General features: G+C 33.0%; 1 pseudogene; it reads right to left on the reverse strand.

Annotated features, from left to right (window-relative positions):
• Positions 1–3,755: 3,755 nt before the first annotated feature.
• Positions 3,756–13,250, reverse strand: LOC126846020 (heat shock protein 70 A1-like; annotated as a pseudogene).
• Positions 13,251–27,138: the final 13,888 nt, after the last annotated feature.

Here is a 27,138-nt window from a genome sequence, read left to right on the forward strand (position 1 = left end):
TGTACTAACAAGTTGATATGTCAATGTGGCATTTTATCTTACAACCTAGTCCATTCATTTTTACACTAAAATAATTTAAGTAATCGCTAATGAAGTTTTAAAAAAAATAGCTACTTAGAAAATATGTACTAATGTATTAAAATTAATAAATCTTGATACATCAATAAATAAAATAATGATAATTTTATCGTTAACTAAATTTTCCACAAATTTGTATATTCCTGTTTCCCTCCCTAATCAGTTTTTTAATAGGAACTTTTGATTTTTTAAATAGCATTACTAATTGTTTTTTGTTAGACTTTTATGTAGGTGCTATTGGGAAATACCATTTACACCGTTAGTCATTTTGTAAAAGCAATATTTGTTCCACTCTTGATTGATTATTCTCGTCACTGGTCACACTTATTCCCATAATAATAATGTTATCATTGATAGTAATGAAATAGTGTAAATATATTTTCGATTGACCATTTCATAATCAGTTATCACTATTTTGTTTAATTTACAATAGGTCCTGAATTAGTAGTGCATAATATTACTGTGAAATGTCAATAATTTCTATAGTATGACGCTTGTATAAAATTATAACCCATCTAGAAGATATTAATGCATTGTCTTTAAACATCAAAAGGCTGTGGATTTTTTTATTGATGTTATAACTTTTCATTTCACTACTTGTGTCTATTAAAAAATTAGCTTAACATGCGTATTTAAAACTCTTTATACAAAATAGTAGGATGTTAAAAAAATTAATGCAATCTTCGAAGTTCGAAAAATATTTTGTTATCATATTCAACGTATCATTACAAAAATTAAATTTCTTATTGTAAAATGTAAATCAGCATGTTTAGTAATTAATGACTGTTTGATATCTGTTATTCGTACATAACTTATAGGTTTTAGTTTAGTCGATGAAGTAATATTTATATATCTTAACTTATCCTATTTTTAGGAAATAAAACTTACATTTAAAGTATACTGAATAGTATTTAATAGTTGTTGTTTAAAAAAAATCTAATTTTAGTACTTTTGTGTTATATTCAAATACTTTTGTATACCTATGTACAGGTAATTATAATGGTAATGGTTATCTGTCCATAGTGAAAATAAATTAATAGTTCATCAAAGTCTTAAACTAGGCATGTACATCCTATACCTAGTACAGAAAAATATATAAATACAAAAATAATAAGTAACTAATAAGACGTGGTCTCATTTAACAATATCATTAGTACAATTATTTAATAAATAATGTTTTTTTTTTTTAAAACTTGTTTTTGAGATTTCCTTGTCGAACAATAAGTATTTATTAAAATTACAATCCATTATTATTATAAAACAATTTAAATACTGTCTAAACCTGTTAAAGGACAATATTTAACTTAAACTGCATGACCAAAAATTCATATGATTATTACATTGTCACATTATCGGGAGCGGATAGGAACATACAAATAACTGTTATACTTTCTTAAAAAAAGAAAATTTATTATCTCAAGCCGTTTAGGCTTGACAGCAACGAAAATTTCGAAATAATACTAAAAATGATGCAATACACATTGCACCATTTTATGATGTACAGTTTACAACATTTAAGACACATATTCAACTGAATATTGCGAACCCCTGATAAAAGTTGTAAGCCCCGTGGAGGTAATAAACACGTGTTAAGCTGTCATTTGATAAAAAAAATATTTTTTCTTTCATGTAAAAAGTATGATTAACATAATTACCGGCGATAAAAACATGCAGTATCAACAAAAAAAACATTTTACAGCCGGGACCTAACCACGAAAGAGCATTTTAATGTATCTAAGATGGCTAGTAAACATATCAAGTTCTGGCTAACCATGCCACCATCCCCACCTAACCTAACCTAATCTTAATTAGACACTCATCGGTTATACTTTTATCAATCAATAAAACCGATATCCCAGAAATGGGATGCTATGACAGAAATCGTTAATATAGTGACGTTTCTAAATTTGATAGAGTTCTGGAAAATACTAATTACCGCAAACAAAATTTAGTTATTTTATAATATTGCAAACTTATAATATTTACAAACATTTTTTTAACGAGACAAGCCTAAAAAATAGCGATTATTTTAGAATGTATCAAGTGTCATTATAGCCATTAAAATATTTTATGTTTGCACCAATACCGCGCGGTTCGATTTATTAATGTTTTCCAAACTCTATGCAAAAACATGCATTCCCTCGAGAGAAACATCGATTCATTGTTACTAGATGGATACTTTTAAAGTGGATATGTTTTTAAGGGGGGGGGGGGTTAATTCGATGTACATTTTGATCCATTATTGAACAAGGAACAATTATATTTTATTTGTTCCAGAAAAAAATATAACGAATTGCGGAGTATTTGTTTCAGAACGTTTTCTACAGGGAGTGACGAAAGGACCTTTTCAAGACCTTGATCTGAACCCTTGTTTGGTAATATAATAATATAATTTTATTAACGTTTATCGATAATATTTGTTATTTACTAATTCATTAACTTTTAAATGCATAATATTTTCTTTGCTACTATTATTTTAGCAATACAAAAATGTTTTATCATTATAAGTTCTGTCTAAAAAGCGTGACAGCGATTTTTTTATTAAATTGTATTTCTATAGTTTTAGTCTACTTGTACATTGTATATATAAAAGGTTGTAAAATAAAATGCCACGTTGACACATTGTATTTTATATAAAGTCGTTAATACATAGTTGTTTAAATACAATAAAATCTGCATATGTACATAATGAGCAAATCGATAGTAGTTTTCTTATTTTAGACTGACGAAGTTGAATATTTCTCGAATATGTTTGTTATAGTCAACAAAATCGGTCAAGTGATTCAAAAGTTGTTTGTAATAGAGCAAAAAAAAAACACAATGCGTAGTCGTAATAACTTTTCAGATAAAACAGTAGATGTCTTTTTTAAAAATAATAATCAACACGTGTAAATTACAAGTGCGTTTAAATTTAAAAATCAAGCAAAACTTTGCGAAAAATACAGTTCGCCATTTTTGCATAAGACCGTGACGATTTCTCATCGATATTTAGGTATGCCATGATCAACCTAATCCGTCAAGTAATTCCAAAGGTGTTTGGTGTTACAGATCAAATAAAACACATCTGTTCAATTCAGATGGTAGATGGCTTTTTTTTAAATATTGATCGACAAGTGTAAAATACAAGTGCGCGATACGAATATTATTGACAAATAGTCTGGGCAGGTGTTCAAATAAAAATAAAATTAATACAAATTGTAATCGAATGTTAGAACACTGCATTGTTGAGTTGAAGTTTCAAATCGAATAGTACCACTGTGTTTTGTTTTTTCTTTTGAAGCTACAATAATGCATTCGTTGATTTCAATACTAGTTTGGGTCGCTGTACTTTGTTCTACGCGAGTAGAGTCGGATAGTTTGAGCCAGGTACAAAAATCGGAGATCGCTAATAAATTGAACATATTGGTGTATCATTCGGGATGGCGGCTCATGGATGACATTAAAATTAAAAAGAAACATCGCAAAGAAATCTTGGATCCCATATCCGAAATACTCGAAGCCGTATCGTTGAACCGGGAGCCGGTCGACGAATCCAACGTTCTGGAAAGACACTTGGATATCTGGTTTGTGCTCATGTGTAGGTATAACGAGATTATTTTTAATTACAAGTACCTCATAATTCTTCTAATAAGGATTTGCCAAGACGCAAGAAGTCCATCCGACTCATTTCGAAGTTATTACGATAGTTTTGATTCGCTAATGTCCAAACTCTACAGCATGTCACCGATGCTCCAACGCATGACGGACGCGTTGGAATTCATGTCCTCGCTAGGTCCGGATTTGAAACATAAGTATATAATACCAGGCATGCAAAAATTGACCGATTATACTTTAAGTTTACGGCCGAGAACCTTGTCGAAATTGTGGGATCGCGGTGCCAGCGTGAATGTGGTTGACCTTGAAATAAATACCATAGGTGAATATATCACGGATGTGTATAAAAAAAACATTTATTGGTTTGCCTTCAATCATTGCAACACTAAGAGAAACACAAAGTGGACTGTATTCAATTTTACGGAAGATTATATGTATGCAAAGGACAAGAATTTGATACCGCAGGAAATGACTATGTTGCAATATATAGAAAAAGAAATCGATGATTACGTTAATGAGACCATGGGAAAATGGTTCAACGATTTGGGATTCACATATGGCGTGGATGGAAAAGTTACAATCGGTACTAATTAATATATTATTAGCATCGAAATATCGATATGCTGTGTAGATAATTCGACATATCGTTGTGTATATCCAACTTTTGTAGATATTCTTGTTTAAATCAATTATGCATTAACGTCTTGATGTCAAACAAAATTTGTCAATGTGGCATTTTATTTTACAACCTTTAACATATACTGAAACAATAGTAATAAAAATGTAATACAAAATTCGCTGTCACAAATCTTAGACAAACATTAATAATCATAAAACATTATAGTATTTTTCAAATAATAGTAGCTAAGAAAAATGTATTTAAAAGTTTATGAATATATCAATAAATAACATATATTGTCGGTACACTACAAAATTATATTATAAATAATAATACCAAACAAAGGTTCGGAACAAGATCTGGAAAAACTTCCTGTAGTAATTGTTCCAAAACAAATACCCCGGAATTCTTTCCTCAAGATATTTGTTCTGGAGCAAATAAAATATTGTTTCTTGTCTATAGTAAGTATATAATATATTATATACCAGATTATATACTAAAAGTAGGTCTTTTAACCAATAATTTTCTGTTATGTTTCAATCAACGAAAATACCTATATGAGACATATATGAGGTCTGAATTATTCAGCATTGGAGAATTTGATAAGAGAAAAAAACATTTTTTTTAAAATACATTATAGATATTTTATGACACGTACGGAACGCGCTGAAAAAGTACCACAACATTCCTGAGACTATAACCGAGTTTAGCGACAAAACACCCTTATTGTGGTTCATGTTCCAAAAAAAATTAAGGAAAAAGGAATCATAGTTTGCCATTTTGTGAATAACTGTGATAAAAATTAAATGTGAAAAATCAATCCCCCTTAAAAAAATGGCTTTTTTACTTGATTAGATTAATTAGTTAATATAGTTTATTATCTTTATAAACGTATTATTGGCTTATCGCTACACATCTAAACTAAAATAGTTTTAAAATTTATCTTTTCAAATGTCATTAAAACAGATTTAAAACTAATGTTTTTGTATCTCTGATTTCAAATGTAAGATCAGTTGTCAAGTTTAACCTTTACTTGATTTAGAGTAATTTTGTTGCTTATACAGTGAATATAAAAATAATATAGAAAACATTTTTTTCGAAATTTGTTACAGTACTCCAAATTTTACTTACGAAAACATTCGTCTATTTGACTTTCTTATTAAATGTTTAATATGAACTAGACACTTCTCACTCAATTAGAAAATAGCAACAGTAATACTTATAAAAAAAACCTGGAAAGAATAAAACTAATCCACATACTTATAGACCGAAAAGTCTGCTATCGTACTCAACAAAAATATTTGAAAAAGTTACACATATAATACTGCTAAATTATTGGAATAGCATAGATACTATACCAAAAATAAATTTTAGTTTAGATCAAATCATTGAACAGTAAAACAACTTTTTCGCATAACGTAACATATAAGTACTCCTTTTGAAAAAACACTAACATGCTGGGGCCGTTTTTGATGTTATTTCCAAGGCGTTCGATAATGTTGGTACATCCAAAGTGGTAATTGTTTATAATGTAGATGTAAATCTTTCCCACAACACATATACATCATAAATTAATTTACATTTAATCAGAAACCGCCCATGGGAATATCTTAACTCTTAAAACACGATTTACTTGTGGGTTAAGTTAAACCTTTACTCTGTTCTCAAAGAAGAGACGTTTTTGCGGTCTGAAAACATAGTGGTATGTCGTGTTTCCCTCTTAAGCATTATAGAAATGCGAATTGAAAAAGTACCTTCTTTCAATGTATGTTATGATCAACAAAATCGGTCTGTATTTACAAAACATGTTTTTGTTTAAAAAATAAAATTTCATAACAACGAAATTATTTCCCAGCTTAGATGACAAATAAGTTTTTTAAATTAAACTTTGACATGTGTGCGTTTAAATTAATGAACAATCAGAAAGTTGCGTATAAATCAAGCGTGTGACGCTAATATAATTGGCAAATCGTTTTGGCACGTGTATCAAAAACAAATTAAATTAATATAAATTTTAATCGAATTTTAGATCACTGTATTATTTAGTTGAAATTTAGAATCGAATAGAAACACTGTGTTTTGTTTTTTCTTTTGACGCTACGATAATGCATTCACAAACGTTGATTTCAATACTAGTTTGGATCGCTGTACTTTGTTCTACGCGCGTTGACACGGATATTATGAACGACATACGAAAATCGGAGTTCGCTAATAAACTAAACATGTTGGTGCATCATTCGGGATGGCGGTTCATGGACGACATTAAAATTAAAAAATACAAACAAAAAGAATACTTGGATCCTGTGTCCGAAATACTCGAAGCCATATCGTCGAACCGGGAGCCAGTCGACGAATCCAACGTCCTGGAAAGACACTTGGATATCTGGTTTGTGCTCATGTGTAGGTATGAAGAGATTATTTTAAATTACAAGAATCTCATATTACTGTTAATACGGGTTTGCCAAGACACTAGACGTCCATCCGACTCGTTTCGAAGTTATTACGATTGTTTTGATTTGCTAATGACCAAACTCTACACCGATATGTCACCGATACTTCAACGCATGACCGACACGTTGGAATTGATGTCCTCGCTTGGTCCGGAAACGAAACATAAGTATATGATACCAGGCATGCAAAAATTCGCTGATTATACTTTAAGTTTGCGGCCGAGAACCTTGTCGAAATTGTCGGAACGATCAGGTATCAACGTGGACGAGGTCGACCTTGAAATAAATACCATAGGTCAGTATATCAAGAATGTTTATAGAACAAAAATTTCTTGTTTTACCTTCAAGCATTGTAATACTCCGAGAAACATAACTCTGCGAAAAAAGACTGTACTAAATATTGCGAAAGATTATGAGTATGCAAGGGACAAGAATCTGATACCGCGGGAAATGACCATGATGCAATATGTGGAAAAAGAAATCGACAATTACGTTAATGAGACCATGAGAAAATGGTTCTACGATTTGGGATTCGCATATGGCGAGGATGGAAAAGTTACAATCGGGACTAATTAAAATATTTTAAGCACCAAAATACCGTGTAGATTAATCGATATAATGTTGTGTACGTCCAACTTGTGTAGATATTCTTGTGTAAAACGATTATGTATTAACGACTTGATGTCAAACAAAATGTGTCAACGTGGCATTTTATTTTACAACATTTTAAATATGCACGTAGACTAAAATAATAGTAAAAAAAAACCGCCGTCACATGTTTTAGGCACACATTAATAACCATAAATTATGTTTGTATTTCTAAAATAATAGTAGCTAAGAAAATACAATGTATTTAAAAATAATAAATCTTTGTACATCAATAAATAATTAATTAAGTCAAGAAAAGTTCATAAAATTATACTACTATATTACCAATCATAAGTTCGGAACAAGGTCTGGAACAGGTTTATTCATGACTCCCTGTATTAGTCGTTTCGAAACAAATACTATAGAATTCGTTACTTAAGATATCTATTCTGCAGCAAATAAAATATTGTGTCTTGTTCATAAATGAAATAAAATATATATTTCGTTCTTACTAATTATGACAGTCGTTATTTTTTTTTTATTAATGACTTTAGTAAATATTTATTTACTAATATTTTTTACTAAAAATAGAACTTTTATCCAAGAATTATCTGTTCAATCAACAAAAAATTCTTTATGAGTTCTGAATTCAGCATTGGACAATTTAATAAGAGAACAGTTGTATTTAAAATATATTATAGATATTGTTCGACACGTACGAAACAAGCTGATAACGTACCAGAACATTTCTGAGACTATAACCGAGTTCAGAACAGAACCACCTGGTTGTGGTTCATGTTCCAAAAAAATAGGATCAATGAATCTTAATTTTCAATTATGTGAATGACTGTAATAAATCATAATTTTTTATGAAAAACTGATAAATCAACCCCATATATATGGCCTTTTACACTTAATTAGATGGATAATGAATAATATAATATTGGAACAGCAAGTGTAATTAGCTTAAATAGTTTGAGGGGAAGTCATGCGGAAAACAGTTCCCCCTCATTGGTTCTGTATTTTAAAAAAAAAAAGCTTAAATAGTTTACAGTTTAAACAAAATTTTTTTTAAAAGTTAATTTTTAAAATTTCATTAAAATAACATTTAAAATTATAAGTTTTCGTATCTCTTATTTTAAATTTAACATCGGTTGTCAATTTTATCTTATACTTATTTTGGGTAATCTTTTGCTTATACAGTAAATATAAAAAAAATGATCAAAAGTTGTGATATTATACAGTACTAAACCTTTTCGTATATATGACTTTCTCATTAAATGTTTAATATGAACTAGACGTTTTTGCGTTCTGAAAACATAGTGGTATGCCGCGTTTCTCTCTTAAGCTTTTTAAAAATACGAATTGGAAAAATGCCTTCTTTTAATGTATTTAATAACCAACATACATGTTTTTTGTTACAGAAATAATAAAATCATCGTAATAACGAAATCATTTCCCAGCTTTAAATAATGATTGACGCGCGTGCAGTTAAATTAATAAAAAAACAGAAAGCTGCGTATAAATCATATGTTGTGACGCAAATATTATTATCATTATTGTGACGCCAAAACGATTTACTAATAATAATTAGTAAATCGTTTTGGCACGTGTATCAAAAACAAATTAAATTAATACCTAGTTGCAATATACTTTTGAGCACTGTATTTTTTAGTTATAATGTTTTATTGAATAGTACAACTGTACACTAACAAACATAAAGATAGATGCTTCATTTGTCCATTTTTTGGCCATATTTTTGAAAAACCGTGACAAAAATTATTATAATTATGAAATACTGATACTGAATAAAAATGTTATTATCACGTCACGTTTAACTAGACAATAAAGTCAAATAGTTAGCTTTATTAGCTTAGCTTATAGGTAATTATCTTTATAACTATTGTTAACATTTTCGTGGAGTTTATAATGTAGTTGTAAAGGCTTACCCAAATCCCAAATTGGAAAATCTTTGATCAGAAACCGCCTATATATGTATATGGATAAACTCTTTGTACATGATTGATTCATGGGTTGAGCTAAAACTATTCACTAGTGTTCTTTTTCTCAAAAAAATGACACATTTATCACAGTTATTTCTACAGGATAAAGTACTAATTGTTTTCGTCTCAAAACTGCTTTGCCAGGCACAAGTATGTGAGGCCAGTATTAATAGTAAAATTACTAAATGTTCAAAATGTATAAAGAAGAATATATCTATGGGTTGGCTTTTTATATTTTTGATATCTAATTTTAATATATATTTTTTAAAACAAATGAAAAAAGGGGGAAAAATGCACTAAAAACGGTACCCCGTAAATAAAATTCTTAGCTAAACTTTTCCATAGTTTAAACTTGAACTAGAAAGCATTTAATAAAAAATCACCCAAGTGAATGTGTAGATAAAATTTTAATCTATAATTTATTCATGAGTTGAGCTAGAACTGTTATTCTTCTTAAAATAGACATATTATGCGTTCAAAGAAAATTGCGGTGCCCTCTTAAGCTCGCTATCACTACGAATTGGAAAATCAATAGTGGTTTTCTTATTTTCGAATAAAAAAGTAACTTCTTTTGTATATTTCTCATCGATATTTAGGTATGTTATGATTAAAGAAATCGTTTTGATGTTATAGAGCAAACAAAAAACATTGTCTAGACGAAACATCTGTTCAATTCAGCTGTTAGATGGATTTTTTAAAAATAATTATAGACACGTGTAATTTACAAAGTCGCGAAGCGAATGTTATTGACAAATAGTCTGGGCACGTGTTTCAAATAAAAATCAAACTAATACAAACTGTAATCGAATGTTTAAGCACTGAACTGTTTAGTTGATATTTTAAACTGGAGTACCACTGTATTTTGTTTTTTCTTTCGACCCTACGATCATGCATTCGCTAACGTTGATTTCAATATTAGTTTGGCTCGCTGTACTTTGTTCTACACGCGTTGATTCGGATATTTTGAGTGAATCACAAATATCGGAGCTCGTTAATAAATTGAACATGTTGGTGCACCATTCAGGATGGCGGCATATGGACAACGTTCAAATCTTAAAAAAAAAACATAAAGAATTGGTGGATCCCATTTCCGAAATACTCGAAGCCATATCGTCGCACCGGAGCCGGTCAACGAATCCAACGTCCTGGAAAGACACATGGAGATCTCGACAGTGCTCATGTGTAAGTACGGCGATATAGTTTTAAGTTACAAAAATCTCATAAATGTTTTAATACAGTTTTGCCAAGAAGAAAAAGATGCGCCCCACTCGTATCGAAGATACTACGATAGTTTTGATTTGCTAATGATCAAACTCTACAGCATGTCACCGATGCTTCAACGCATGACGGACGCGATGGAATTTATGGCTTCGCTTGGTCCGGAAACGAAACATAAGTATTTAATACCAGGCATGCAAAAATTGACCAGTTATACTTTAAGTTTACGGCCGAGGACCTTGTCGAAATTATGGGATCGCGGTACCAACATAGACGTGGTCGACCTTGAAATAAAATCCATAGGTGATTATATCACGGGTGTGTATAAGAAAAACATTTATTGGTTTACCTTCAATCATTGCATAACACCGAGAAACACAAAATGGACTGTACTAAATTTTGCGGAAGATTATGTGTATGCAAGGGATAGGAATATGATACCGGAGGAAATGACTATATTGCAATATGTAGAAAAAGAAATCGACGATTACGTCAATGAGACCATGAGAAAATGGTTCGACGATTTGGGATTCGCATATAGGGAGGGAAAAGTTACAATCGGAACTAATTAAAAATATTATATAAATGTTTATAATGTCATAGCTCTTCGGAGATATAGGGGTATTTTTCTTTTATTTATATTTTAACATCAGATTAAGAGTGTGCTTATAAATTAACTATAAACTGTACATTTTTACATTTTACTTGTGGGTTACAACTAAATTGTATTACTTACTATAAAAATTCCATGTGTTAGACCCAGTTCTTTTCACTCAATAAACATACATACATATTAGCTGTAGTCTGTATAATATGTAATTTCAATTTTTTTTTCGATTTCATTTATACTTAAGATAATTAGATTAGGTAATACTAATTACCTATAACATACTATAAGAGATACCCAATAAATTATTAATTTATTATACGCTTTATCACTAATTTTTTTTAACGAATTGGAAGAGTATACATTACACAATAATATTTCTAACCTATAAGTACAGACATAATAGTTTATAGCCTCTAGGTATTGTGTGCACGTTAACTTAAATTATATCAGCAATAATTTTAATATTATTGTGTTGGTATTCAAATAAACTTGATACTAAAGCTTGTTCAACGCCAAAAACGTAACTTTCCAATTGGTTCTTAGCGGCGATCTTCACCCTTTGTCTTTCGTCGCCTTTTTTGTACTGCTCGGCCTCATTGAGCATACGATCGATTTCCGCTTGAGACAACCGTTCCTTGTCGTTCTTGATGACGATGTTGTTCGAACGTCCGAAGCGGTTGTCTTTGGCCGAAACGTTCTGAATACCATGAGCGTCCAAATCGAAAGTCACATCGATTTTTAGCACCCCTCTAGGCACCGGAGGTATTCCGGTTAGGTCGATCGTTCCTAATAGGTTGTTGTCTTTGGTCATTGCTCTCTCACCTTCACCAACACTTGAATAGTCACTGCCAGTTGGTTGTCCGCATTAATAGTGATCGTCTGAGTCTCCTTACACGGAATGGTAATGTTCCTTTTCGCGATCTTGGTCATAACGCCACCAGCCGTTTCAATTCCTAACGACAGCGGAGTGACGTCGAGCAGCAAAACGTCTGGGATCGCAGAGCTGGTGTCCCGACGGAGAATGGCGGCGCCGTATGCTACTGCTTCGTCGGGATTGATGGATTGGTTAAGGGACTAACCGCAGAAATAGTTTTGTAATAGGTTCTGGATCTTGGGTATTCTGGTGGATCCACCGACCAATACTACCACGTAGTGTATGGCTCCCTTGTCTAGTTTAGTGTCGGCCAAGTTCTTCGAACCTCGCCCGAGATACTCTCGTGTAGAAATCGATACCTTCCATGAGGGCGTCGATTTCTGTTGTTACTTCCGAACTGGACGACAGAGTACGCTTGTCTCTTTTGGCAGCTGTTCTCAGGCGTCGAAGTGCTTTCAGATTACTCTTGACGTCCTATTTGAATTTTCTCTAGAACTCTTCGGCCAAATGCGAAACCAGTCTGTTGTCAAAATCTTCGCCTCCTAGATGAGTGTCACCGGTGGTGGATTTCACTTTAAATATCGAGCCCTCGTCAATGATTTCCACCACTGACACGCCGTCTAAGTCAAAAATCAGCACGTTCTGTTCTCCCTTTTTTGTCTAGACCGTAAGCCAGAGCGGCCACCGTCGGCCCGTTGATTATCCTCATGACGTTCAGGCCGGCTATGATACCGGCGTTCTTTGTGGCTTGCCGTTGGGAGTCGTTGAAATAAGCCGGCACCGTGATCACCGCGTCCGTAACGCTCTCGCCCAAATAAGCTGCGACGGTCTCTTTCATTTTGCTCAATACCATGGAACTGATCTCCTCCGGAGCGAATACCTTGCGTTCGCCTTTGAACTCTACTTGGATTTTCGGTTTACCGCAATCATTGATCACGTTGAAAGGCCAGTGCTTCATGTCCGCCTGGGTTTTCTCATTGTCGAAACGCCAGCTGATCAGTCTCTTGGCGTCGAACACCGTATTGTTGGGGTTCATGGCCGCTTGGTTTTTGGCAACGTCGCCGATCAACCGTACGGTGCCTGTGAACGCCACACAACTGGCGGTGGTTCTGTTGCCTTGGTCAATGGCGATGATCTCCACTTTGCCGTTGTGCCACACTCCCACGCAGGAGTAGGTCATTCCCAGATCAATGCCGATTGCCGTTTTCCTGACCATATTCGCGTTTGTCACACTACAGACAAAAAAGTCGTTGTTTAATTTTACACGCGTTGTAATTCACACGTGTTGAATATTATTGTGAGACGTATCGCATAAATCAAGTGTGTGACTTGAATATTATTGACAAATAGTCTGGGCACGTGTTACAAATAAAAATAAAATGAATACAAACTGTAATCAAATGTTAGAGCACTGTATTCTCTAGTTGAACATTTTAATCGAATAGTACTACTGTGTTTTGTTTTTTCTTTTGACGCTACGATAATGCATTTGCAAAAGTTTATTTCAATACTAGTTTGGATCGCTGTACTTTGTTCTACGCGCGTTGACACGGATATTATGAACGACATACAAAAATCGGAAATCGCTAATAAATTAAACATGTTGGTGCATCATTCAGGATGGCGGTGCATAGATGACATTAAAATTTAAAAAAAAGATAGAAAAGAAATCTTGGATCCCATGTCCGAAATACTCAAAGCCGTATCGTCGAACCGGTAGCCGGTCGACGAATTTAACGTCCTAGAAAGACACTTAGATATCTGGGTTGTGCTTATGTGTAGATATGAAAGGATTATTTTAAATTACAAGAATCTCATGTTTCTGTTAATATGGGTTTGCCAAGACACTAGAAGTCCATCCGACTTATTTCGAAGATACTACGATTGTTTTGATTTGCTAATGACCAAACTCTACACCATGTCACCGATACTTCAACGCATGACGGACACGTTGGCATTTATGGCCTCGCTTAGTCCGGAAACCAAACATAAGTATATAATACCAGGCATGCAAAAATTGACCGATTATACTTTAAGTTTACGGTCGAGAACTTTGTCAAAATTGTCGGAAAGCGGTGCCAACGTGGACGAGGTCGACCTTGAAATAAATACCATAGGTCAGTATATCAAGGATGTGTATAAAAAACACATTCATTGGTTTAACGACAAGCATTGTAATACCCCTAGAAACATAACTCCGAGAAAACGGACTGTAAAAAATATTACGAAAGATTATGTGTATGCAAAGGACAAGAACCTGATACCGCGGGAAATGACTATGTTGCAATGTGTAGCAAAAGAAATCGATGATTACGTTAATGAGACCTTTGAAAAATGGTTCAACGATTTGGGATTCGCATATAGTGAGGAGGGAAAAGTTATAATCAGGACTCATTAAAATATTATTTGCACTGGAATACTTACGGAGATATTATCTTGTTTAATTATTATGTATTAACGACTTGATATTAAACAAAATGTGTCAAAGTGGCATTTTATTTTACAACCCTTTAAATATACACGTAGACTAAAATAATATTAATGGAATTTTATAAAACAATCGCTGTCACGTGTTTTGGACAAACATTAATAATCATAAAACATTTTTGTATTTCTAAAATAATAGTAACTAAGAAAATACTATGTATTTAAAAATGGATGATTCTTTATATATCAATAAATAACAAATATTGTCGATGGACGTTAATAAAATTATATTATTATATTACCAAACAAGTGTTCGGAACAAGTTCTGGAGCAGGTTACAAGTCACTTCCTGTAATGACTATAGTATGTATGTATATAATATAATATATACTGTATACAAATATAGTATAATGTACATAAAAAAAATACCCCGGAATTAATTCCTTAGGATATTCGTTTTGGAGCAAATAAAATGTATCTTTACCTTGTTCATTACTGGGATAAAATGTATTTGTTTTACATCTTAATTTTTATTATAAAAATGACTTCCCACCTAACTTTGTCTTTTTCTTTTAATCGTCAAATCTGGATTAGATCTAATCGTTTATCATTAATATCGGATAGATCCCCCAACCCCCTAAAAACGTATGCACGTTAATAGTACCTACATAGTGACAATGAACCAATGTTTCCATTGAAGGAAACCACGTTTTGGCATAATATTTTAGTAAAACATATTGATGAAAGGAACCGTGCAGTGTTGGCGTAAATATAAGCTGTTTTAATGACTTAATGTATGCACCCTCGGCACGGTAATGGTGTAATAAATTCATGTATTCGATAATTTTATGCACCTGAAACGGATAACAATTGCATACAACATGGTCCGTTTACTACATGTACGACAATTGATATCTCATGAAATAATTAATATTTTGTTGGTTTTATTTGTTAAAAAAAAACGTTTGCATATGTTCTGTTGACAATATTATAAAATTACTAAATTTTGTCGGATCCATAGAGGTGCTAAATATTCAGGTATATCGGTCCACGAGGAAAACTAATTATCGTGGCTACAAAGAAAAACAAAGTATCACACACCATCTCTCAGTCAATTGTCTTGGCAGCTACGCCGCGAAGCTAAAATATAACAGTAACGATTCAATGTTACAACGTCGGTGACACGTCAAACGGATTCACATAAGACACTGGGACGAGGCTCTTGCCGTTCGACCCTTTCACAAAACATTTGTCGTTTTACCGACAAAAATTAGAATAGCAAAAGGGTTAGGGGCCGATGGGGGACGGGCGTCGTATGACCTAATATAACGTTTGAATAGATTTAGAAAAAAAAACAATTTAATTGAAAATTAAAAACGACCCCGATACTAACAGCTCTGTGTATACTTTAGGGTACACGTTTGATTTTGCGGAAATTATTCTCTCACCGGTTGATTTTCGCACGAGATATCAGATGTCAATTTTTTTTTTTTTGACGTCTCGTCACTAATAATAACAATAACAATAATACGTATAATATAACAGAAACCGCTAAACCGTTTAGCGCGCAACAATCAACGAACCGCAGACGGTGTCCTTCGCAAACGTTCGCCGGGAAGAGGAAATAAGGATGGCAGCAAACGAGTCGGTGAATGGAGAAAGGCTATACGAAGTGTAACGGACCAAATGGAGATACCGAGAAAGATTCGAGCACTGAGTTGTCAGGGGTCGAAATTCAAAACCAAATGCGGTGGGGAGGAGTCAGAAAATCCAAAGTGCCACTACTTTGAATTGTCTGACTCCTGACAATCTCAAGACAGGGAGATGCCTCGTCACCAGGCCTTTTCAATAAAGCGTGCACCAGAAAGTAAAAAATGACCAGCAACCGGTAGCGGCAAGACAATCCAATAACAATGGCGGACAAAGAAGAAGACCTAAAGAGAACTACGAGCAAATTGATTGAGAAGAAGCCGAAAAAATTGGATTAATTGGTAACGAGGAAAAAACAAAGCACACCATGACCGTGAAACAAGACAGCTGGATGTGCAAAATTGTAGTTTTAAAAAGGTAGCAAATTTCAAATACTTGGGAGTGAACATCAATGAGAACGCTGACAAAAAATTATTAGAAGGGCCAAAATGAGACGCTCAATGACCTTTTGATGACTTTTTTCCAAATCCAAAAAAATATAACGCATGGGCATGAACTCTGTCTACCTTAGGGTTATCAACCGTCCTTCATTGGTCAGGACAGTCCTATATATTTTGTATGATTTGTCCTACATCCAACTACGCTTTAAACTTTTTGTAGGACAATCCTACATTTCAATATAAAGACCTTATGTCAGATATGTCCTTATATGATGTAGTGTAAAGTCTATGAAAAATTAAATAAATACTTTATATTTCATTATTATTGTTTCTTATTTTAACAATTATTTAGTTTAATCAAATATGTATATTTAAGATTTAATTAGAGTGACAAACAACTAACTGTTATATATTTATAATACTGTTGATTCTTATAATTATTTTTCATGACATTATTATTTATAAATATTTAAATATGTATTTTATATTAATTTATATGATATATTATGGACTGAAGTTGAATTCTCCAAAAGATTTAATAAAGGCGATAAAAATAAAATGTATAAAATTATTTGTTAAAAGTCATTATTCAATAATAATAATAATAATACATAATCATTATATTATATTCTGTTGGTCCAGGGCCGGATTTGTTATTTGGCCCCTATAATCCCAGAAACACATTTTTAAAATAAATATACTCAATAAAAAGAATAGTATAACTCAACGACTTTATAACTTAAAATGTCTCAACTCTAAGCCTCCAAATATCTAGAAATCATCAAAAAAACTGCAAAATATATAATTTTTAATATAATTATCTTTTTCCTAAAAATTTGCTGAAGGCCTCCATTTGGTTGGGGGCAATGGCATTGAAGCTAAGACAAATATCGATCTTCTCGCTATATTAGTGTGTAACGTTTTTTTTTCCAAATATTCGTCCATCTCAACTGCCGTACTTGCTTGATTTTTTAAAAATATGTTAGGTACTCATTGATAGAATGTCAAAAGTCGGTATTATTTTGAATACAACATACTCCAACCCATCTCATTACATCCAACTAATTAACGAAATTAAATTTAAGCACTGTGGGATACACGGTATAGTAAACGAAGTTCGATTGCAAACATGTGCTTGTTTTCGTTGGTTTTTTTTTTTATAATAATATACTAATAGCTTCGCGTCGTACCGAATTAATAATATCCCCATAATATTATAATAATAGTTTGGTTTTTATATTTTAAAATATAATTTTTTATATTACACACACATGTACCTATTCAAAAAAAAAGGCGTCACAGCGAGATGTCATTAACATGCCTGACGTGCCTACTTCTATCCGACCTAACCGGTCGTCGGTAGTCGGTTTGTGTTAAACAATATTATAATCGCTTGACAAACTCACAACGCCGCGCCGGTTAAGATTTGTGTGACACCAAACGGGTATTGTGTAGAGTATATAATTTTTTATATTACCTACTATAGTGTCTACTAGTAGTAGTTATTATTATTATAATAATAATATACTCGAGCCGGTCGCAGCTTCCGAATTTATAAGTGAAAAAAAAAAACGTTTCGGCTATGATCGATTACTACAATATATTTTATACAGGGTAATCCGAATTTCGTGGTATAGACATTTTTTTCCAATGATAGTTTTCGATTAGAAAATGTCTTTTTAAATCCAACAGTTATTACCTAGTGGGGGCTATTGCCTGCTATTTTGCATATTGTGTTTTTTAAGCGACTAGAAAGCTTTTGACTACACAAAAATAAAAAGACACCCAATACGTTTATAATGAAACCGTTGCGAAGGTAATAATGATATTTATTTGAAATTTTATTTTTGAAAGCCTAAGTACACATAAAAACGTCTATCCCTTCTGGGAAAATAATGGTTTTTTGTTAAATCGTTTGGTTTGACAACGTCTACTGATCATACAGATAGTCCAAAGAAAGTCCCATGCAAATAATATTATTTCAAAAAAGTTTTAGAGCCGCACCGAAGAAAACTTGCTTAAGTTGAGTATAATTTACTGAAAGTTTTAACTGGTTTTGAGGGGGAAAAAATTTATCTACATTACTCGAAGTGGGTACTTAATCGACGGCCGGATTATTGGGGTGTACAAGAACAGGGTTGGCCCTAAGACTGACCCTTGCGAAACTCCTGCGTGGAGTAATAGTTTAACTTAAGTAATTTGCAGGCTATTCAACGACCTTGTCAAAGGCTCGTGTACATATTTATATTGAAACAATATTATTTCATTTGGATAACCCTGTACACTCTGTATATATATATATATATAATATATACGGTAGGTGATTTATTTTACTTCCCTGACATTTTCTACATATTTCCAGTCACCTGTTCGAGTGTGTGATATTCGAAAAGTCACTCGGACGGGTACTATTTATTTTTATTACACACATTATAAATGGAATTTTTTTTATTTTTTTATCGAAAATCCCACAGTGACGGCGGGGCCTGTACAATACAGGTCGTATGAATGGCGTTTATGCGGAACACAATGATATACAATGCGCATTATTATTATCATATAATATGTATAGAGCCGAGGCTGTGACCACAACAGGTTTTTACGCTGGCCCGACACAGCTGTTACAATATTAGGTATAAACCGATATACCTACTTGTTCCCGGCATCCATCAATGGAATACCTGGGCTCCATTTGTATCCATTTCGTACAAAAAAAAAAAAAATGGTACATTATTGTTTGATTTTTTTTTATTCACAACTGACCTACGAACACGTACTTAGTATTCGGCCGATACCTTATTTTTACCTCCTTTTTTTAAGTGTTTATTATTAAAAAAAAAAAAAATGGTGAATTGATACAACACACCGTACCATATTGGTTTTTATGCCTTCCTCTTAATATACACACACACAAACATACAAAAATACAATAAGTGTATATAACCTAACACATAGTAGAAACAAAAAAAGCTTTATAATTGCACATATTGTAATATTCGACTCTTTACAATGACATTGACATACAGGGTGATTCATTGAGGACGAGACAGTTTAGTTTCATCTAAAAAATAATTGCAATTTTTGTAGTTCTTATTGTGGGAGACACTATTAAGTGCATGTTATTGTACAATAGTAGACAACATTCAAATAACTACCTCTTTTAATATTTTTCAGAGCTCTGTCAACTTTTAACATTCAAACGGTGGCGTGTATAAATATTTTATTTTACTTTTAATGTAAGAACAATAATTTCAACCTAGTTTTCTGAACATTTTGACAGATCTATAACCAGTTAAGGACAATTATTGTTATAGTCACTGAAGTTTCAAACTTAGGACGATATGGTGGAATGCGATAGAAAAATGTCTGTCCAACATTTTTCACCAAATTATTCTCATTTTAAAAAATGTAATTAAATATGTACGTTACCACTTAGCAGATATAAGTGTTATAAATATTTATAAATCTCCGGAAAACAGTAAAAGAAGTAAATATTTAGTCATTTTATAATATTGTAAAATACCTAACCTAACTAAAATGTATTCTAAAAGAAAAACTACAAAATTAAATTGTACTTAAAAAAAGGGGTATTTTGTCCTTAAAGAATCATTGTATCATGTATATTCTAGGCTTTAAATTCTAAATGAAGTTAGTAAATTGGCTGCACGAATTCAGCCTGACTTATCAGGTAAACGATTGGACAGTTAACCTAACCTTTCCATAAAATATACAAAAGCATCTCTCAAATTAAAAAACACAGTTTGAAAATTTAATTCCCAGTTCAATTATCCTGAGTGTTTTTAATGATAATTTTTATCAAGTAATCTTTGCATTTCATTTCAAGTAATTTTGTCTCCCAGCTTGAAAATTGACCACAAGACAATAATTTAGATGTATAAAAAATTATGTCTTAGCAAGGCTTGGCGGAAAATATTATAAGTAGAGATTTTGTAAATGATTTATGTACAACAATAATAATTATAATTTGGAAATATTATTGAAACCATGTGTTAACCATCATTGATTTTTTTTTAATATTTAAAAAACCAGCAATTTATAAATCAAGCACAGGAAAATGCTAACAAACAAAGTTAGATCGCATTTATGTTAATTGGACTATTATTATTAGCCATTAGGTATTTAAGCCATTAAGACTTTGGAGTCAAATTTCAAAGTACAAGGTATGAAACTAAACAATATAAACAAACATAGTTACACTGAAGTTTTTATTGGGAATGACATTAATTTTTTTCATTTCTAAAAATTTGCATTTACAACTATTTTAACGGCTTATCAAAAGTAAAAGTACCGGATTCGTGAATGCATTCCATTGTGGGACCACATTCTTTTCAAACACTGAACAAGTGGATGATGTTTTAATTTTTAAACAAGAGGTTCTTATGACGGTTGCGGATCGCACGAATCTTCTTGGTACAGACGTCGTTTGTTTCCAAAAAAAAAATATTCTAACCTTTGCATCGAAAAATACTTAACCTAAGCTGACCAAGTGTTAAGACTTAACTTGATAATTTCATCTTAATAATATTATATTAATTATCTATATCGTTTTCGTAGATGAACAATAACACAATTATCATATACTATTTATCTAAATAAATATAAAAAAATGTACTCTCGACATATGGACAAATATTGGACATTTTTATGGTTATCTGTTGACTACTTTGAAGCAATTGGTTTATTTTAAGTCTAGTCGATGCCTCAAGTGTTCAATTGCACATGAATAGTTTGACCTGGTGTATCCATCTCCTTTGTTGTTCCAATTCTGATATTCAAGATCTCCTTTTTTCACAAATAATCGTTAATCTCTTTATATCATTCTCATCCTGTGTCCTTAATAATAGTAGTTAAAATAAACAATTCAACTTTAAGTCAATTGACGGTGTACAATTTTTGTTTTAACATGGACATGTTATTAGGCTGGATACAAGAAATTTTCTGTCATTTTTTTTTTTTGTGTTACGCCAAGAGATAACACAGAGTCGAACCAACATAATAATTATATGTAGACTGTGAATACCAACTTATTGTACTTAACCGAATAATAATAACAACTGCGGTGGCGGCGCACCTAAATAAACGATTCACCACCTTCACGGTGTATTTTTAATCTTTTCTGGTAATTCCCGTTTTGGTGTAATAAATATTTATTAAGAAAAAAAAAATGAAAACCGTTTCTCCCCGGACCAGCAAAGGCGGCGGCGGCAGAGGGTTATAAATATCCAATAGTGGTAGTAGGTACACACACATTAGATGTTATTAAGAGGCTGTCGCGCGTTTTTTTCTTTAATATAAGCATTATTTTTCGGTATCGTATATTATTATTATAATATTAGTAGACATAGAGAGGTATACATGTATATATATATACGCTTAATAAACGCGTACCGGTGAACTTCCTCGAGTTTTTCTTTTATATTTTGTTTAATAATTTATTGAACCGGTCTGTGTTTTTTCTATAAGTATTACAATATATGACACTACCGAAAAGACGCCGAACGCGCGGTAAATAATATTATTATATGCAGCGTGTGTCGGGGGAAAAAATAAAAAATAATTTGTTATGTGAATTATTTTGTTTCCATATTATAATTCCAAACCTTTAAGGCAGGTATCGGCCGAATAATATACGTTGTTGTAAATACCTATTGTAGAATTGTATAAAATTAAAAATATATATTATATTATGTACTACTATATCTATCGGTATGAGTTTAACAATGTTTTTTTTTTTTTAGTATTCAATAGCATGTTTATTGTATTAATATTACAACTTTTACTAAGACGAGATTTCTATAGCTTAACAATATAATTCAGAGCCATCTTGAAAAATAGTTGACACGCTTTAACATGGATATTTTATTGGGCTAGATACAAGAAATTTTATGTCAACATTTTTGCGTTACAAATTCACTTTCAGTTAGAGATAATAGACAAAAGTTAAGTAATTAGAGATTAGTGATGAGGGACTTTACAAGACTACACTTACATTACAAGATTGCACGACTGAATTGTTTTTTTTTAGAATAATAAAAACATATTTTTATTAAAATGATTTCAACTTTAACTAGTTTGAAAAAACGTAACTTTACCTAACCTAACCGTACAGACATTACTCGTAGGTGCTAGGCAGTAGGAACTGTGCCTATATTGTCCCTGAAGAGTAATTTGGTATTGAAATGATGTAATCATTGAAGTATAATGTGCTATGCGTGTTTTTCGTTTGATTTAGAAGCAATAAAAATGACACTTATAATATTATTTACTCAAATAGTAATCGCTCTAGTCATAAACGATAAACATTATGTATTTTCTCTGTGAAATTATATTAATTCACAATAGAAACAAAACGACAAATTTCAACAGCTTCTATTTGTTTAATTAACAAGACGTTGTACACCCTATTTATTCTGGTGTATTATGGTTAATTCTAATTTTTTCCAGGTCTTTTAGCCAATCGGTATCATACCATCTTTGAGTCGGTCTACTAAGACTTTTGGTCTTTTTCCAGCTGTATTCTGTTTTTCGAGTCACTCGAATTACTGTAACATATGAAATTTGGATGACTCTGGTGATGTGCAATGATATCATGAACGGCCTGGCGGTTGTGGCACCAAGACTCCGACCGTTGAAGTCTCCGGAACCGTTGTAAAAACTGCATCCTCGACCAGTGTTCATTATAGTCGTACGAACAGGGCTCTGCCTTTGGGCCGGTGATCATATCGATCCTCGGCTAAGAATACGGAAAGACTAGCGACGGATGCCATTAACGAAATACAAACGAACGCGGGCAACAAAGGAATTCACCGCGGCCGTCGGCCACTGCCGGCGAAACCGGTTACACACGCTACAGCTTCCATTGACTTATCGCTAATAATGACAACAATGAGTGGTATAGAAGAACAAAATATATATACATACATATATCATAAAAGGATTATAAACTAGCGTTCGGGAGTCGACAATAGGAGCTTAATTGATAGATATACCATATTTAAAAAAAAAAAAAAACACCATTCGAATTCACACACACACAACGGTCTACTATGTTCAACGGTTGTAACAAAGCCCTAATGGTTATATGTATTTTTTTTTTCTTCTTATTTTAGATATAATAGTTGTTTCAAAAAAAAAAATACACATATATATATACAGGCACACGGCTAATGTGTCACATTGTGTTCGGCCCGGGAGACGAGGAGACGACGACCGTCGGAGTCAGGAGGGACGGACCGCGGTTGCACAGTGTAGGTTATAATAAGGGTTTGAAATAATATAATATACGAAGCCCGACCGGAGTCGAAGGTACAAGGGAAAAAGAAATAACCGTTTCGTTTACATGGCATGGCCTTTGTCAAAGCGTATGAATGCTCCGCGAAACCTTACACGGGCAAATTGCAATTATTCGGTTCTCTTTAAAAATCCACACTCGTCAATGGTAAACGGTCGACAAAGGGATCGAACAAGTGCGGTTTCGTCGTTTGGCGCAATTGACAAGTCGTTTTCACACAGCATTATAAGGAAATATAATATATTTCCCTGGGGACACGGTTACAAATACGGACAGGAACGTCCAGACTTACAGACTCTTAACATTGTCGAGGTATCTAAATTTAGATATGTGAAAATCTGTATACTTCAATAGTCCGGAATTTAGTTCCATCCCTATTCCCTAACAACACAGAGAATCCCATAACTTATCCCGTATAGGAGACCTACTAGGATCAACTGGAGCTGAACTGGATCCAACTAGGATAAACTGGAGAAATCCTGTAGGGCGAGCACTGGGCTAATCTAAAGAGCAGCGTTGAGGAGTTTGCCGTTGCTGCGAAGGAATCCCAGAGAGATAACACTATAGGATTCCACGGGCTACAAAAGGTGTCGGTTCGGCTTAAAGGCCGTGTCTGTTGTTTAGAATCGTCCCCCTCGGGAGACTGTACAGTGCCAGCTGCAAATATGATACTGCACAGGATTCGAATACTGTGAACGATTAAAATATTATGTCAACGCGAAGGTAGTACCGCCTAAGCAGAGTGAAGTAATTAACAAATTTTTGGGCATCTAATACCATAGAGCAGAATATTGTGGTCGAATGTAGTGGAAAAAGGCACAATGGATGTGATGTGTGGCCAAAGAGATGTACGGAAGTAAGTGTTGAATCGGCTTTGCCTTCTAGGTTTTGTTTCCATCCGGAGTGGGATGTAGGAAATATTCAAAACGTCAAAGAATAATATCTTAGCAATCTATAAAATCATTCCTATAATGTGCGTGCGTCGGTAATTGGAGTATTTGTGTTCGGGATCGGGCACGGTTCTCTTCAATGGACGGCCTACAATGGTCCACTATATATTATGGGTATAATACAGTGATTCAACCCGAACTGTACAAAAACCGTATAGTGCATTTTTTTTTCACCGAAAACGCCTCCTGGTGTACAATAGGTACGAGTACATCACGAAGAGGACGCGATATCGCAGGTGTTATTCAAACCGTTTAGGACCGTCGTAAACGAAACCCCGCCGTTAAATATTTATAGGTACTGTATTTGTAATCCCTAACTTATACACCCGCCAAAACCCACTATGAACCATGCGATTCACGATTTAGGTACTTATACACGGCAATCCCATCAAATCCACCATGGAACACGTCGAAACCAATTAATCCGGTACATTGACAACGACCCCAACGAAGCTCTGCAATAGTCACATGAATTTTATTTATTTATTTATATCACGGACAATAAACCCAACGATACCTTCCTACATCTATCACATATATGGTATGAACAAACACAAAATTAGAACCGAACGCTTCATAAATTTTATAGAGCTAAATAATAATCACAGAAAAGTGATGTGCTCAATGCACATCTAATTGGTACTATGAATCAGAAAAACAATAAAAAAGTAGGATCTAGTAAAGCGAGTAGGACCTTTAAAGTTTATTTGGAAAAATGAGAGAAAAATGTAAAACAACACAGTTCATCAGAGTTGGTGTGCTCTTGAGTTGTAGCTTTAATAATTGTAACCGGCAATTTGAACTCTTCCAATGTCCGCACAACAAAACCTAGCGTTTTTAAACACTCTTCAGCGAATTGCTTAGATGTAAGAATGGAAGTTCAAGCCAGGATTTAAAAGAATACCTAGGTCTTTTAACTTTTTCCATAATTGGCCTATTAATCGAGTACGTGTAGTTAACAGTAGATCTGTTCTCCTAGTACATGATTTGGCATCTCTTGTATTGAAATGAACCCTACAGATTTAAACCACAAGACAAGGACATCCAGCTTCTTCCAGAGGGTTGCACACACATCTATAGTCTCAATTTTGCAGAAGAGTTTCTTAAATCGTCTGCAAACACACAATAACGGGAATAAGTGCTCTCCTTGAGGAACGCCCAAGGAAAAACTGAACGACAGCAGATTTACATCCAAAGACATTCGCCAGCCATTAGACACCACCAGACGAGTACGATTTAAACCGGATAAGGTAGGCTCTCCCATCCCAGCATTATAGAGTAGCTCCACAAGAAAGTAGTATTCGACACGATCAAAGGTTTTGGCAAAATCAGTAAATATGAAGTCAACCTGGAAGTGGTTTTCAACGAATCAACCAAGTTAATAGTGGCACACCGGTTAGGCCTGAATCCATACTGCTCATCAACTGAGCTGAATATTCCACAACACTAATAGTTTAAGAAGTTTGGCAGTATGATTCTAAATTATTATAGATAGTCTATAATTTTTTAAATCTGATTTATTTAAACCCTAGCTCTTAAATATCAAGAGGAAAGCAGGCGAAAGATCTTGTATTGTAAACAACTTCCTTGGCAAACTTGTTAACTCCCTTTTAAACGAAGGTAGACAGAAAATAAACCTTTAGACCCAGTGCTAATTTTGTCATCTCATATTGAAATAATATCTCATATATTTGAGTCCAAGTAAAAATATCCAGAGGAAAAAACGTACATGGGTCGTATTTAACGAGTTCCCATTCTATTATAGTTGTTACATTATTAGACACCGTGTAAACCGTCAAACCACCGTGATAATAATAATTGTATTAGTATTACAATACGGAGACACGTTTATCAGATTATAAATCGTGTTCAGAAAGATGTTATCGAGCGTTTTGGCTAAATATAGTAGTTAAGTAATGTAATACGATTTGTACGTTGATAATATCTAACCGTCTAACTTGTTGGTGTTTTATAAATATATATATCGAAATAATATATTACTAAGACATGGTCAGGCAGTCCTTACATCGTTCCAACAAGTGTGGGTCGCGGTTTTATTAAAAAAAAAAAAAAAAACATATCATTTACATATATAGGTACATGTGTTATATTATTATGAACAGTTAGGACACTGTGGCTAAATCTGTCGCCCAGATATTATTATACTTCTTATAATATGTAAGATAATAATCATTTATCGTTTTTACACACAGCCGACGCCAGTTCTTACAGCAGACATTATATTGTTTTTATCGTGTTTCTTATTGAATTGAAATGGCAATATTATTAACTATTTTCGGTTGGCCAGCAAGACATGAAAACTTA

Source organism: Adelges cooleyi, unplaced genomic scaffold, assembly GCF_023614345.1.
Source record: "Adelges cooleyi isolate 19-005CV unplaced genomic scaffold, UGA_ACOO_1.1 ACOO_flye_CR_arks_rails_tigmint_CR_PRNA_815, whole genome shotgun sequence".
NCBI lineage: Eukaryota > Metazoa > Arthropoda > Insecta > Hemiptera > Adelgidae > Adelges > Adelges cooleyi.